Source organism: Lissotriton vulgaris, chromosome 7 (assembly GCF_964263255.1).
Source record: "Lissotriton vulgaris chromosome 7, aLisVul1.2, whole genome shotgun sequence".
Taxonomy (NCBI): Eukaryota; Metazoa; Chordata; class Amphibia; order Caudata; family Salamandridae; genus Lissotriton; species Lissotriton vulgaris.
The window spans coordinates 1,195,870,115-1,195,883,706 of NC_141695.1; the positions used below are offsets into that span (position 1 = coordinate 1,195,870,115).

At 44.9% G+C, this 13,592-nt stretch overlaps 1 protein-coding gene across 6 annotated transcripts in view; it reads left to right on the forward strand.

Annotated features, from left to right (window-relative positions):
* CD2BP2 (CD2 cytoplasmic tail binding protein 2) overlaps window positions 1–13,592 on the forward strand; it is a 130,713-nt gene that overhangs the window by 33,361 nt on the left and 83,760 nt on the right. The gene's annotated exons all lie outside the window — the stretch shown is intronic.

Below are 13,592 nucleotides of genomic sequence, written 5' to 3' on the forward strand. Positions count from 1 at the left end.
CATGATGAGAGGAGCTTTGGTTACAGATGGTGCCGCACGAGTGTGAGTTTCTGCAGTGAGCTACATGTGGGATCTCGTGGACTAGAAAGCCTACAGATTCTTCTCAACTTTTGAAACAAAACAGGTACACATTACTTCGAAATTAAACTTTCCTGAGGTTATTCCTTCTGTGAATAGCTAGAAAGCAGTTTCCATTCCAAAGCTTAGTGATTAACATTGTAAGAAATTAAGCACTTAGGAATGTATTAGCAGGCACCTAAGACTGCGCTTCATGGAGATCATATGGAAAGAGATTTGCATTTAGGAAGATTTAGGAAAACCATTTTTTTGGATAGACATTTCGAGAACCGACCAGTCTTTACGGTGTTAAGAGTGTCCTTATGTGACTGTTATATTGATAAATACTGAAATTAAAATATGTGTGATGCACTGCTAAAAAAACAAAAGACTGTGCTACCTTGCTTCTGCAAGTATGGCATTTTTCAGCTTATCAGACGACAGGGCAGCCTCCTCAAATAACAAGAGGTCATGCACTTTGTCTAAGTATTCTTGCCTCCAAAAGTTGCTGGGCTTCATTTTAAATGATTATCTTCATATGTACTTATCTGAACTTAATAGAAGTCAAATTCTTAGCTGGATCTTTTTCTCCTTGGGACTTGTTGCTTCCTTCATTAAGGGTAATTGGGGCTCCCCCTCTGTTTAGTCAGGAGAAGTGCTGGATTTACATCAGCGATACTGCCGCTGGCTCTGCCAATGTCCCTTCACCTGACAGCCTGTCTGTCAGATGCCCATCTGGTTGTAGTGGTAATCGCCCTGCCCTTTTTAGGCAGGGTCAACCATTTCTCGTTTTCTATACCTGGAGCCACTGTGCAATGCATGGCCGTATCAGCTAGGGAAAAAGCACATTGTCCCCCATTCACAGGGAAAAAACTCCCTTTGCTTCTGTATACTGTATTTTTTGTTTATTGAAAACTAGCTCCTGCTTTAGTAATTAGTTTTCAGAAAATAAACATTTTGCCAAAGGGGTGCATCAAACATGGCTTCCATCTAGCAAAACTTCAGGTTGTCAATCAGAACCACCACAGAGTCACCTATGCTGAACACACAGATCCCACCTACCCAATGAGAATCTTTAAATATGGTGGCCGGTCCTATGCCAAGTGGTGAGAGGGCATTACCTTCACTGACATGGCAGACCTACTGTTGTATCCTTAATGACACCCTTAGATTGATTCTTCAAATCCTTTTCAAGCTCTCTTTTTCTAAAGTTGGGCTTTTCTATGTAATTTGTAGAGTGCACATGTTCTTGTTGACTGATTAGGTACACACATCTCCAAGCAGTCTACGAACTGTGGTCCTTCCTTTAGTGCAGGCACTGGGGTTTTTACAGTCTTCATGCATCGAAGTCACCCTTCATAGCTAAATCTCAGGTTTCATGCCTGGATTTATTTTTTGAGGCGGTCAAATGGCTGCATTGTTTATCTTTATTTTAGCAGATGGTTTTCAAAATGTCTTAGGTTGTCAGAAAGGAAGGTAAATGCAATCCAGTAGCTCCAGAGGATTATTCTTCCATGGACTATGACGCCTAAAGTTTTAAAAGTACAGACAAATTCCAAGAATGCAAATAGTAATTCATAGGTCTTTCCAGAGGCTTCCTTTGGCACCACCTGCTACTGTGAAATGTGAATCTGGAATTTTTATTTGTTTTGCATGAGATTGTTTCGGAGGGACACCGGTTCCGGAGCAATACTTACTTTTCATTGAACCAGCAATGAGTTTTGCCTTATTTATTCCTCAGTGACCAAATAAGGCTTAATTTCCAACAATTATTTGTCTGCTGTGTGAGGAAATATACCTGATGCCTGCTTTAATGCAGCCGAACCTACTGTAGTAAGTAATGGCTTCTATAAGTCATCTGACCAATTATTTTGACTTCTTTCAAACTGCTCGGGAAGAGCAAGAAGATTATTTTCTTGTCTGAGATAACATTCGCGGAGGTTTTATGCTCTCTTTGAGCCTGAAGCTCGTGATTGTGGGAAAAGCAAAAGAACAATTGGATGGCTGTAGAAGGTCTCCTACTCATTCCAAAAACTACGTACAATTCTTAATCTACTATCCAAAGTTTTACTCCTTATTCCTGTCCAAGCAAAGCTTTAAGGTAATAGAATGGCAGTGCTTCAATCTTTAGCAGTAGAACAGTCATTGAAAGTTATTATCAGGTTTATTACTTCAAAGAAAGACTCGACCCCTGCTGTTCCACATGAACTAGAATCTCTGGGTGCTTCTGCTATTGCTTCTCCCAGCACCAATCTAACATGCCTCTACCCATTGCAGAGCCTCTAAATACCACCACTGATGTCCGTGTAGACACTGGAGAGGACGTCTCAGTGAGGCACAGGGGCTATTCTTTCCTGGGAATGCTGGACTTTATTATCTGGTGTCAGACGCTCTGGTCATTTCTCCCAAATAGAAATGTGCGTTTTGTTAGTGATATTATTATAGCTCTTTCCCACCACTTGTGTGGTCCAAAGCACTTTAGGAATCTGGGCAGTTTATGCTGTTGTGGGATTCTCTTTGACCGCATTTGGTGCCCTGTTTATATTGTATTTGGCTATGTTTATATACTTTTCTTTAGACGTGAACCCTGTTGGATAGTGACCAGCAAGCTTGGAGTGGTGTAGAATAGTATTTTATGATGGGATACATTGGATAGTTGCCGGCTAGATTTGGGTAAGGATTTGGGTAGGGCGTGATGGCTGTCTGCCAACCAAAGTTGCTGTTTCATTTTGCTGTGGTGTACGTTTGTCCATTGCTTGGCTTGGTGGTTGTGCTAATTGAAGACACCCTTCCCCAATTTGGCTTTGACTCTTTGTGTTTGTAGGTGCAGGATATATGTGACAGGATACACCACTGAAGCGGCAAGTGCTTAGCCAAGTAGATGGGTTTGAGCCTTATGTATATGTTGGTGCTGATAAATATGTAATGCATTCTGTTTGGAGGTTGCTTAGTGTTAAGTAATGCTGTGCCCCATGACAGCCATTGAGGATACATCTGAACTGTCTTCGGTATGTATGAGTGTGTTCTGTTGTGGTGCAATCTTTGGGCATGCTATTATTCTGATACAGAGAATATGGTGGACATCCCGCCTTTCAAACTAAAGTACATCACTATACAAATACAGCCTGTCCCTCTTGCATATGTTGCTGTTAAATTAGAGCAAATATTGTATCTGGAGAGCTGATCCTTCTAGGCATGACAGTCAGTTTCACAGGCTTGATGCCATGCAGATAAATGTTCTGCAACTTCAACTGTTAGTTTTGGCACTAGAGGGCTACGTTAACTTGACTGCTCTTTTCGTATAGTTGATTTGCTGATGTTTAGAGAGGGAGGGAAGAGGGAAAGGGAGAACGTTTGTTTGTGTGTCTCTCTCTCAAATTGAAGGTAGTCTGTTAGCGGGCTATTAGGCACAAAAGAGTCTTAGGGAATAACTGATTCTACAGCGCTCTCTTTCCCCCTCTCTGGCAGTGTCTACATTCAGCCCGCACAAACTGCAGCTGTTAATCCGAGCTTGAAAAATCAGTAGATTGACTGTAGACAAAGTGGTTGAGTACCGTAATAAAGTTGCTCGATCAACAAGGTCTCAGACCACTTTTCCATGAAGGTTGATTACAAATGTATATCTATGTTCGTTTTTAAATTTGCCAAAATCATTGCACTCTTCATTTTCATCATGTAAACAATGATGATGTGCCAAAGTCCATCAGGTGTCTGGGGCTGCTTCGGACATGAATGACATTGTTCCATCTGTCTCGCTTTGAGATGCAGGATTAACACATCAGTAATTCTGCTGCAACTCAATTTGTCTTCACAGGTGTTCCTGACATGTGACTCTGTGTTATCAGCTCTACGTATATTTGTCATTAATCTGACATTTGCCTCTGGAAGGCAGGTGGGGTTGTTCACATCTGTCACGTAACTGACTCTTAACCACCCCTATTGGCTTTTTATGACAAATCTGCATATTGAATATTATATAAACAGTCATCAACATACAAAGCATAAGACAGTGGAGTGTTACTGGGAAGCTGTGAGGCCTCGTACATTAGCTGTACAGAAAAGGGGGTGGCGATGAACAGAGTGTCTGAATTAAGCATACCACTCTTACCCAGTCAAGAGATCAGGGCTTAATCCATCACCGTTATTTAGCTCACTGCATCACCCCAGTTCAGAACCTGGCTATATGCAAATTAGCCTGACCCCTTGCCTCATGGGAACAGGGCAGACCAAACTACCAAGCCAATTCTTCACTTGTAAGGAGACAAGCTTCCGGGGACCGGTTTCTGGCATTTCAGCCGTCGTCGGCCCGGCTTGCTTGAATCCTAGTGGTGCAGTGAGCAAGGGACTCATGTCTGAGTATACCCTGCCACACCTGTAGTGGCCAAAAACGACACAGAAAAGGGGGTGGTGATGAACAGAGTGTCTGAATGAAGCAGACCACTCTTACAAGAAAAAAGAGGGAGATCCCCTATATGCCAATATGGGACAGGGTAGAGTAATGTTAAAACACAAGAAAGTCCCTAGTTGTCAGGAAATACCCTCTGTCACAGCCCCTTGTTCCCAAAGGACCTAGCGTGGCTTCAACACAATTGTTGTGTCACACCTGGTCCTGTCATTCGACCTAGACCCCAATAACTATATGAGAAACTTCTCATATAGTTATTGGGGTCTAGGTCGAATGACAGGACCAGGTGTGACACAACAATTGTGTTGAAGCCACGCTAGGTCCTTTGGGAACAAGGGGCTGTGACAGAGGGTATTTCCTGACAACTAGGGACTTTCTTGTGTTTTAGCAGACCACTCTTACCCAGTCAAGAGATCAGGGCTTAATCCATCACCGTTATTTAGCTCACTGCATCACCCCAGTTCAGAACCTGGCTATATGCAAATTAGCCTGACCCCGTGCCTCATGGGAACAGGGCAGACCAAACTACCAAGCCAATTCTTCACTGGTAAGGAGACAAGCTTCCGGGGACCGGTTTCTGGCATTTTGTCCTCCATAAGCGTGGAAGGGTATACTCAGATGTGAGTCCCTTGCTCATTGCACCATCAGGATTCAAGCAAGCCGGGCCGACGACGGCTGAAATGCCAGAAACCGGTCCCCGGAAGCTTGTTTCCTTCCCAGTATAAGAATTGGCTTGGTAGTTTGGTCTGCCCTGTTCCCATGATGCACTGGGCCAGGGACAGACTAATTTGCATGTAGCCAGGTTCTGAGCTGGAATGGTGCAGTGAGCTAAAAGACGGTGATGGATCAAGCCCTGATCTTTGGACTGGGTAAGAGTGGTCTGCTTAATTCAGACACTCTGTTCATCACCACCCCCTTTTCTGAATCGTTTTTGTCCACCATAAGCGTGGAAGGGTATACTCAGATGTGAGTCCCTTGCTCATTGCACCATCAGGATTCAAGCAGGCCGGCCGACGACGGCTGAAATGCCAGAAACCGGTCCCCGGAAGCTTGTTTCCTTCCCAGTATAAGAATTGGCTTGGTAGTTTGGTCTGCCCTGTTCCCATGATGCACTGGGCCAGGGACAGACTAATTTGCATGTAGCCAGGTTCTGAGCTGGGATGGTGCAGTGAGCTAAAAAACGGTGATGGATCAAGCCCTGATCTTTGGACTGGGTAAGAGTGGTCTGCTTAATTCAGACACTCTGTTCATCACCACCCCCTTTTCTGAATCGTTTTTGTCCACCATAAGCGTGGAAGGGTATACTCAGATGTGAGTCCCTTGCTCATTGCACCATCAGGATTCAAGCAAGCCGGGCCGAAGACGGCTGAAATGCCAGAAACCGGTCCCCGGAAGCTTGTTTCCTTCCCAGTATAAGAATTGGCTTGGTAGTTTGGTCTGCCCTGTTCCCATGATTCACTGGGCCAGGGACACACTAATTTGCATGTAGCCAGGTTCTGAGCTGGGATGGTGCAGTGAGCTAAAAAACGGTGATGGATCAAGCCCTGATCTTTGGACTGGGTAAGAGTGGTCTGCTTAATTCAGACACTCTGTTCATCACCACCCCCTTTTCTGAATCGTACATTAGCTGTGGCATGAACGTTTAACAAATGCAATGTATCTCAAGGCATAGATTAAAGTGAAACTCCTAAAACAACTGGGGAGGCGAAATGAAGAGAGTGTAGAAAACGTTAGTGAGGGAGAGTGGGAGGAGCCCTGGGGAATGAATATCGGCTAAGTTTTGTGTGAGGACTAGGGAGAGAGAGGTTCCTCGCTGGATCTGCAGGGTGAAGACCTAGACTGAGCAGTCCCTCTTTCGTATTGCAGGATTGCATCCTCAAAGATTTGGAGAGCCTGTAGACGGGGGGTGATAGCGAGAGTGCTCTAGCTTGCAGAAGTGATCGATTAATGGCTGCCAGGTGTTTGTTAATTTGGTTTCGGAATGCTCGATCGAACAGCCCCATTGCCATGACCTACCAGAGACGCAGGAACCATGCAGAGATGGGGAGAGGGGGGCGTGAAGGGCTTCTACCAATGGAGGGCATTGGCCTGTTTAGATGCCTCTAGTATGTGTGCAATGAGGCAGCAATCAGAATGGGTCATGGCTGCGAGTTGGAGAGGCCGGATGCCCAATAGAGTAATTGTGGGGGAGCTTGGTACTTGAAACCCAGAATGTCTTTAATATGGCTCAGGACTTCCTTCCAAAACACGGTCCGCATTGGGCAGGACCACCAGGTGTGAAGAAAATCCCCCAGCATTGACTGGCACCACCAGCAGAGGGGTGCAACGTCCGGGAGCATTTTCTGTAGACGTGCTGGGGTATAGTACAAACGTGTCATAAGTTTGTAGACAGATTTGTGTTGGGGATTGCTCCTGTAAATTTTGGGGCTGTCGTGCCAAAGTTGGTCCCAGCTTTCCGGGGGCACCTCCTCGCCCAAGTCAGCAGATCACTGCCTCTGGTATGTGTGAGAGTGAGTGGGTGGGGGAAGTGCTGTAATACCTGGTATGTGTGGGAGATCAGGCCCCGGGTTCCATTTAATGCACGTACTAGGGCTTCAAGGGGGGTGAGCGGTCTGTCGTACAGCTCCTATAAAAAGTATACAGGATCTGCACGTTTAGACAGCATACACTGTAGGATTGGTGTCTGAGTGATTTCGGACACCCCACTGGGCATGTTAGCTTTTTGTACCAACTAGCTCACAGTGCCACTAGACTCTCCTCTTACCAAGGAGAGAATAGTTCTTGGCAACCATCGAACATGACAACCCTGATCCCTCAGGACGGTAGAAGCAATATACTACTTTTTGCTCAGTCACTCCTGCTTACTTAGCTTCTTCTCAGAGAGATACACAGAATAAACAGGCTGGGCGTTTTCAATAAGTATTTATTAAACAGTTGTTATTCTGGTGTAGAATAGATGAGCGGCAACACCTGTAGGGCAGTATAAGGTATAAATGATTAGCAGTACTATTAAGGTAAATGAATGGTGTAGCGTTACAATCTTACAATAATCATGAATGCATACGAGTATATAAAACACATGATATAAAGATGCATACTTCTACGATGCGTCCCTAACTAGATGTACCTGGTTGTAGGACGTTACAACGCATGCTTTTACCCCGCATGCTGTTACAACGTAATTATTTACCCTGACTTGCTGTCTGGGGTGCTCTGGATGTTGGAATAGTATACTTCACTATTCTAACTCCAGTCTGTGCAACAGTAGGGAATTTTTTGGAGTTAAATCCAACACCTTATACACCAAGCCATTTTCGTTGTAATGGCATGCGGGGTAAAAGCATGAGTTGTAATTCCTGCGTTTAACGGTTGTTTCCCGATGTACCTAGCATGTGTGTAGGTGTTAAGCCAAGAATTCCTCTAGAATTTAGTCAGCCCCATTACCTGAAGTGAGAGACTGTGTGACCCCGTCCTGGTCTTGAGTTGGACACCCCACGAGGGATGTTAGACCACTGCGAGCTGGAGTGTCTGCATGCACAAATCTCACCGTCTCTGGTCAGTCTGTCGGCTGGGAATTCTCAGTCTCCTCTCCCTATATTTGCAAGATGTGATGTATATATACGCATAGGTCTCCCAGGGGTCCTACCTCGCTGTATTACTATGTCGGCCTAAGGATGACGTTGGACATGAACTTTATACATAGATATTATACAGGAGATGGTAGTCCTGCTGTGCTTCAGAGAACCCTCATGCATAATGTATGAGATTTCAAACTAGGGAAAACCAACGTTCTGAATGCAGGGTCGTATCTAGGTAAAAGGTCAGTCCCCGTAAACCGTTACAAGCGTAATGTAGGGAAGAATATTGGTGAAGGGTAATGAAGTTACCTGGGCCTATATTATGGTACCTATATGGAATACAACACCCACTCCTCCCACGAGCGAACTACTATAAGCATTTTGAAAGACATGCATGCTCAAAAGAATGCCAATTTCGTTTTGGAGTTGCAATGTTTCCAGTTTCTTCTCAAAATAATTTCTCCCAGCACACAACAGGCCAAATGTTTGTGTCCTGGCTGATACTCGCAACATTCTCGTTGCCTACCTCCGCAGACGACGATCCCTGTAACACCTCGCAGACGGTCAATTGAGCACAGATGATCTTTTGTACTTTCCACAAACGATGCGGTGGCAGCTTGTGCGCCATCCAGGGGCTGGGTGTCAGAGGAGGAGTCAATGTCCATACCAACACGAGCTGTTACTACCTGTGGTGGCTCTAGGAATGCCGCCATCAACATCGGAATACGACGGGGACACTGCAGAACATGGGCCGTTATCGGGTTCAGTAAAGCATCAAGGTCTGGTTGCGCACATGATGGGAGGGTCAGACAGAGATCCAACACGCATTCTTCTCCGCAAAACAGGCATTGGAGAACAGGTAAGATGCAGTCCATCCAGACTGTTCTAAATGACAAGAACCAAGATGCACTTAGTTCTCTTAGGCGAGGTGTGCCTAGAACTTGTACCATGCGATCACGGTATTTTCGCTCCAGGAGTACTGTTACCATCCCCTTGGTGATTGGGACGTCCATTGCGTAGCAGAAACATGATAATCGGGATACCTGCTATTAGAAACGGGATCAGCGGGAGCCCTCCAATTATGCTTCCAAATACGGAGTGTATAAAGTTTGGTATAACTCCGAGGACCGTCTGAAAAGTGCTAGTCCAGAACCTTTGAAACTGCAACACTATGGTTTAAATAGGTGGACGATGCCGGTCTTATCAGACATGTTAACCCCTTGCATGCTGCCGCGATTCTGCGCCGGTGCGGTCATGACGGCCGGGAGCCGTCATCAGCACACGAGCACTGTGTGCCAAAACGGCCCCCGGCAGTCATCAGCATGCAAGGGGTAAATATATAATTGACCATTTCTGCAAAATGGAAGGGGCAGTTTGCACGTATGAGTGCCTGTATCTCTGCCGAAGATCTTGCTTCTTGAAGATCAAAAGTCTCTTGAGCGGATGTTAAGGGCAGATTTTTGTATAAGCATGGCTATCATTCTGCTCAAAGCATCAAACCATATTAATGAAACATTTAGCGAAGGTCATAACGGCACCTCTCTGACTGTATGTGTTAGTGGAAACAATACTTGCATACGGCAAGTAACACTGGAGCTCACGGTTACCGGATATGCGATGCCTGGAAGCATCCCACAGCAACCTTGATCGTTCAGTATCCAGTAATTTCCGTTCGAAAGTAGCCTGAATACTGGAGTGATCACGGCAGCTGGGGCATCCCTTAAGTGACAGGATAAGTTCGCGCCTGAACTGTTACAGGCCCCATGAAGCATTCTATCCTGGCATATGAGTGATCCACTTAAAGTATTCTCGCAGTTTGTTCCTCTTAGAAACACTTCTTTTTCCCAACTCCGGCATCAAAACCTGTACAGTAATTCCCAAGATTCCTTGATTAATTACCTACCCATTTTTTCACATCCACCTACATTTGTTCAAGGCAATATTGGAATTGAAAAGTAGTGACCGGAAGAGTTATGTGGCCCTGGATTAACCTTTCTGTGAATGGTAACTCTGTCACTGTAAATGCTAATCTGTCCAGTTTTTCAATACGCAGCATTGTATGCTTTGGTCCCCTCTATGCCATTTCTATCTGTTTTTCTGTTGGATTGTATGAAGAAAACGGAGACATGCTGTTTATGGAACGCCAGGGCACATAGCCTGCGTGGCAACGTCCAGCTTAATAACATAATAGAACGCAATTGTGATTGCCTGTGTTGTAATATGGACACATCCTGTTCTAGTACATCAATAGCAGAATATACAATGTTGCCTGGTGAATATATCCTTAAGGTTAGTGTTGTTAACCCAGTGTCGACCACTGCTAAAGCTTTCTCTAAGTTTATGCAATCTATTTCTTGTAATCTTTCTGCGGCCTCTTGTTGTGATATCTCCCAAATCTCATTATAGGCAGCATAATAGAAACGTTTTTGACGTGGCTTCCTGGGGCCTAATAAAAAATCCAGTAGGTCGACATCCTCTGTAAGTAAGGATAAGTGTTGTTTCACCTCTGTGAGTGTTGAGGTTTTTAGCCAATTGAGGCATAACTTCCCAAGACTGTATGATGTCACTACCCCTGGGTGTTGTCTCTGTACATAGCGCAGATCTGGCCTGTTGGTTCTAAACTGTTTGGTTTTACCCATGAATCTTTCCTGACAGCTATTGGTGTCTGTGGGCAAAATCAACAATCCCTTCCAATCGGGGTCTGATATTGTATTGCTTGATCTCATCTAGCGTAATGCCCTCCTGTGTTATGTTACCCTCCGTGTGTGATGGTGTGGGCATCTGAGGTGTATTTAAATCTTTGTTTTTGGCTAGTCCAAGACGGGTTGTTTTTTGCACTGTTTCATTTAAAACATTATTTGCTGGGGAATAAGGCATGCTCTAAATAGTGCTTCTGTTCGCTGGACCTGCCAGTCTCTATTACCCCAGACATAATTTAAGTATATGGTGTCTTTCCACATGTCGAAACCTTGTTCAGACAACTGGGCAATAAAGGAAGTAAAATAAATCTGTTTGGTGTGTGCCAAAATATTTTTCTGTGCTGGTGTAGATGCAACCTTATAATAAAATGAGGCTGGGTCTGACATGTTAAACCCTGAAAAATATGGACATTTCTGTGCAAATGTCTATGAACTGCTTCTCGGTGGTGTTGGGCAATGTTCCAATTGGTGGTATGTGAAAACATTTCTGGCGATTGGCAGATTTATGCAAAAAGTGATGACCATAATGTTGATAGAAATACATTTTTTCAATATCTGATGTCTCTTCCAACATTTCATTATTAGAAAAAGCAGCAGATTTTTCTAAATAATAAAACATATTATTTACAGTTTCATAATCTCAATCAGTTTCAAGAGGAACGAGTTCCGTCGCATTGTTGCATGGTCCATCATTCCGTGCAGGTGACTCTTCAAACGTGATGAGTCTTTCTGTTTGAACTTCTTGTATAGTTGCGACAGGAGGGTGTCTGTTACTCTGGAGTCCACATGGCCTACTATTCAGTATCGGCCACATAGTGTGGTTTGATTAAGTCAATTGCGACAAATCTCTTCTCCTTTTTACTGGCAAGGGGCGGCAGAAGTACTGTTCTCGTTCCTTCAATTGCCAGGAAAAGTACAGGCTTTCTGTATGATGGCCCAAATTCTTTGTCCATTATTTTTTCCCCATACCAGGTTCCCAACTTTAGTAATCCAGACAGGTCTTGCCATGACAGACTTGACTTCTCCAGTGGCGGGTCCTTTTTACCTGGACGTTACTTTGTAGTGTCCTGGATTAATTTAGTATTAACAACAAGGGGTGGTGAGGGACAGAGTCTCTGAATTAAACAGAATACTCTCACCCAGTCAAGAGATCAGGGCTAGATCCAACACCGTTTTTTAGCTCACTGCACCATCCCAGTTTCAGAACCTGGCTGTATGCAAATTAGTCTGTTCCTGTCCCAGTGCATGATGGGAACAGGGCAAACCAAACTACAAAAGCCAATTCTTACACTGGGAAGGAAACAAGCTACCGGGGACCGGTTTCTGGCATTTCAGCCTCTTCGGCCCGGCTTGCTTGAATCCTGATGGTGCAATGAGCAAGGGACTCACATCTGAATATACCCTTCCACGCTTATGGTGGACAAAAACGATTCAGAAAAGGGGGTGGTGATGAACAGAGTGTCTGAATTAAGCAGACCACTCTTACCCAGTCCAAAGATCAGGGCTTGATCCATCACCGTTCTTTAGCTCACTGCACCATCCCAGCTCAGAACTTGGCTATATGCAAATTAGTCTGACCCTGGCCCAGTGCATCATGGGAACAGGGCAGACCAAACTACCAAGCCAATTCTTATACTGGGAAGGAAACAAGCTTCCGGGGACCGGTTTCTGGCATTTCAGCCGTCTTCGGCCCGGCTTGCTTGAATCCTGATGGTGCAATGAGCAAGGGACTCACATCTGAGTATACCCTTCCACGCTTATGGTGGACAAAAACGATTCAGAAAAGGGGGTGGTGATGAACAGAGTGTCTGAATTAAGCAGACCACTCTTACCCAGTCCAAAGATCAGGGCTTGATCCATCACCGTTCTTTAGCTCACTGCACCATCCCAGCTCAGAACTTGGCTATATGCAAATTAGTCTGACCCTGGCCCAGTGCATCATGGGAACAGGTCAGACCAAACTACAAAAGCCAATTCTTACACTGGGAAGGAAACAAGCTACCGGGGACCGGTTTCTGGCATTTCAGCCTCTTCGGCCCGGCTTGCTTGAATCCTGATGGTGCAATGAGCAAGGGACTCACATCTGAGCACCATCCTCTAACCAGTGAGCCACACTTCTCCACTTCTCTTGTGTGTTTTGCTGTTCACCCTATGTGGGAAGGGTATGCCCAGACGTGGGTCCCTTGCTCACTAAGTCACTGGAGTCAAACTATCCTGGCTGAAGACGGCTGATAGCCAGAAACCGGTCCTAGGATGCTTGATTCCGGTCCAGGAAAGACATGGCTTGGCAGTTCGGGCTGGTCTGTTCCCTTGAGGCACAGGGTCAAGACTGATTTGCATATGGCCATGTCTGAACTGGGGTGGCTTGGTGAGCAAAATAACCCCCAGATCTGTGACTAGGGGGTGAATGTTTTGCCATTGTGCACCATTCCGTCCATCATCTTGTGTGTTTTGAAGTTATTGAGTGTTTCAATAATCGCAGCCATTATCTCAGTCTATTCTTGTGTTTGAATGATTGATTGCAGGTAAGGAAGCTGTGCATACAGCCCCCTTTGAGGTTTAGTCAGCCAATGAATTCCCTTAAACGTGAACGCCATCACGTTGATGACTCGGTGTACGTATCACATGAGCCCTTTGGTAGTTCGTTTTTCACCTCCACTACCTGTTTCCTTAGCTTTTTGTGCTTTATTGTGCCACCTTTTGCATCTTTAAACCCATTCTGTCTCCAATGATGGAAATATTCATTGTATGACTGTACACAGTAAAAGGAATCACTCACGATTAGTGTAGGGAACTGTCGATCCGTATTTACCAGTGCCAGTAATAGTGCTTTAAATTCTGCCAGCTGTGCCG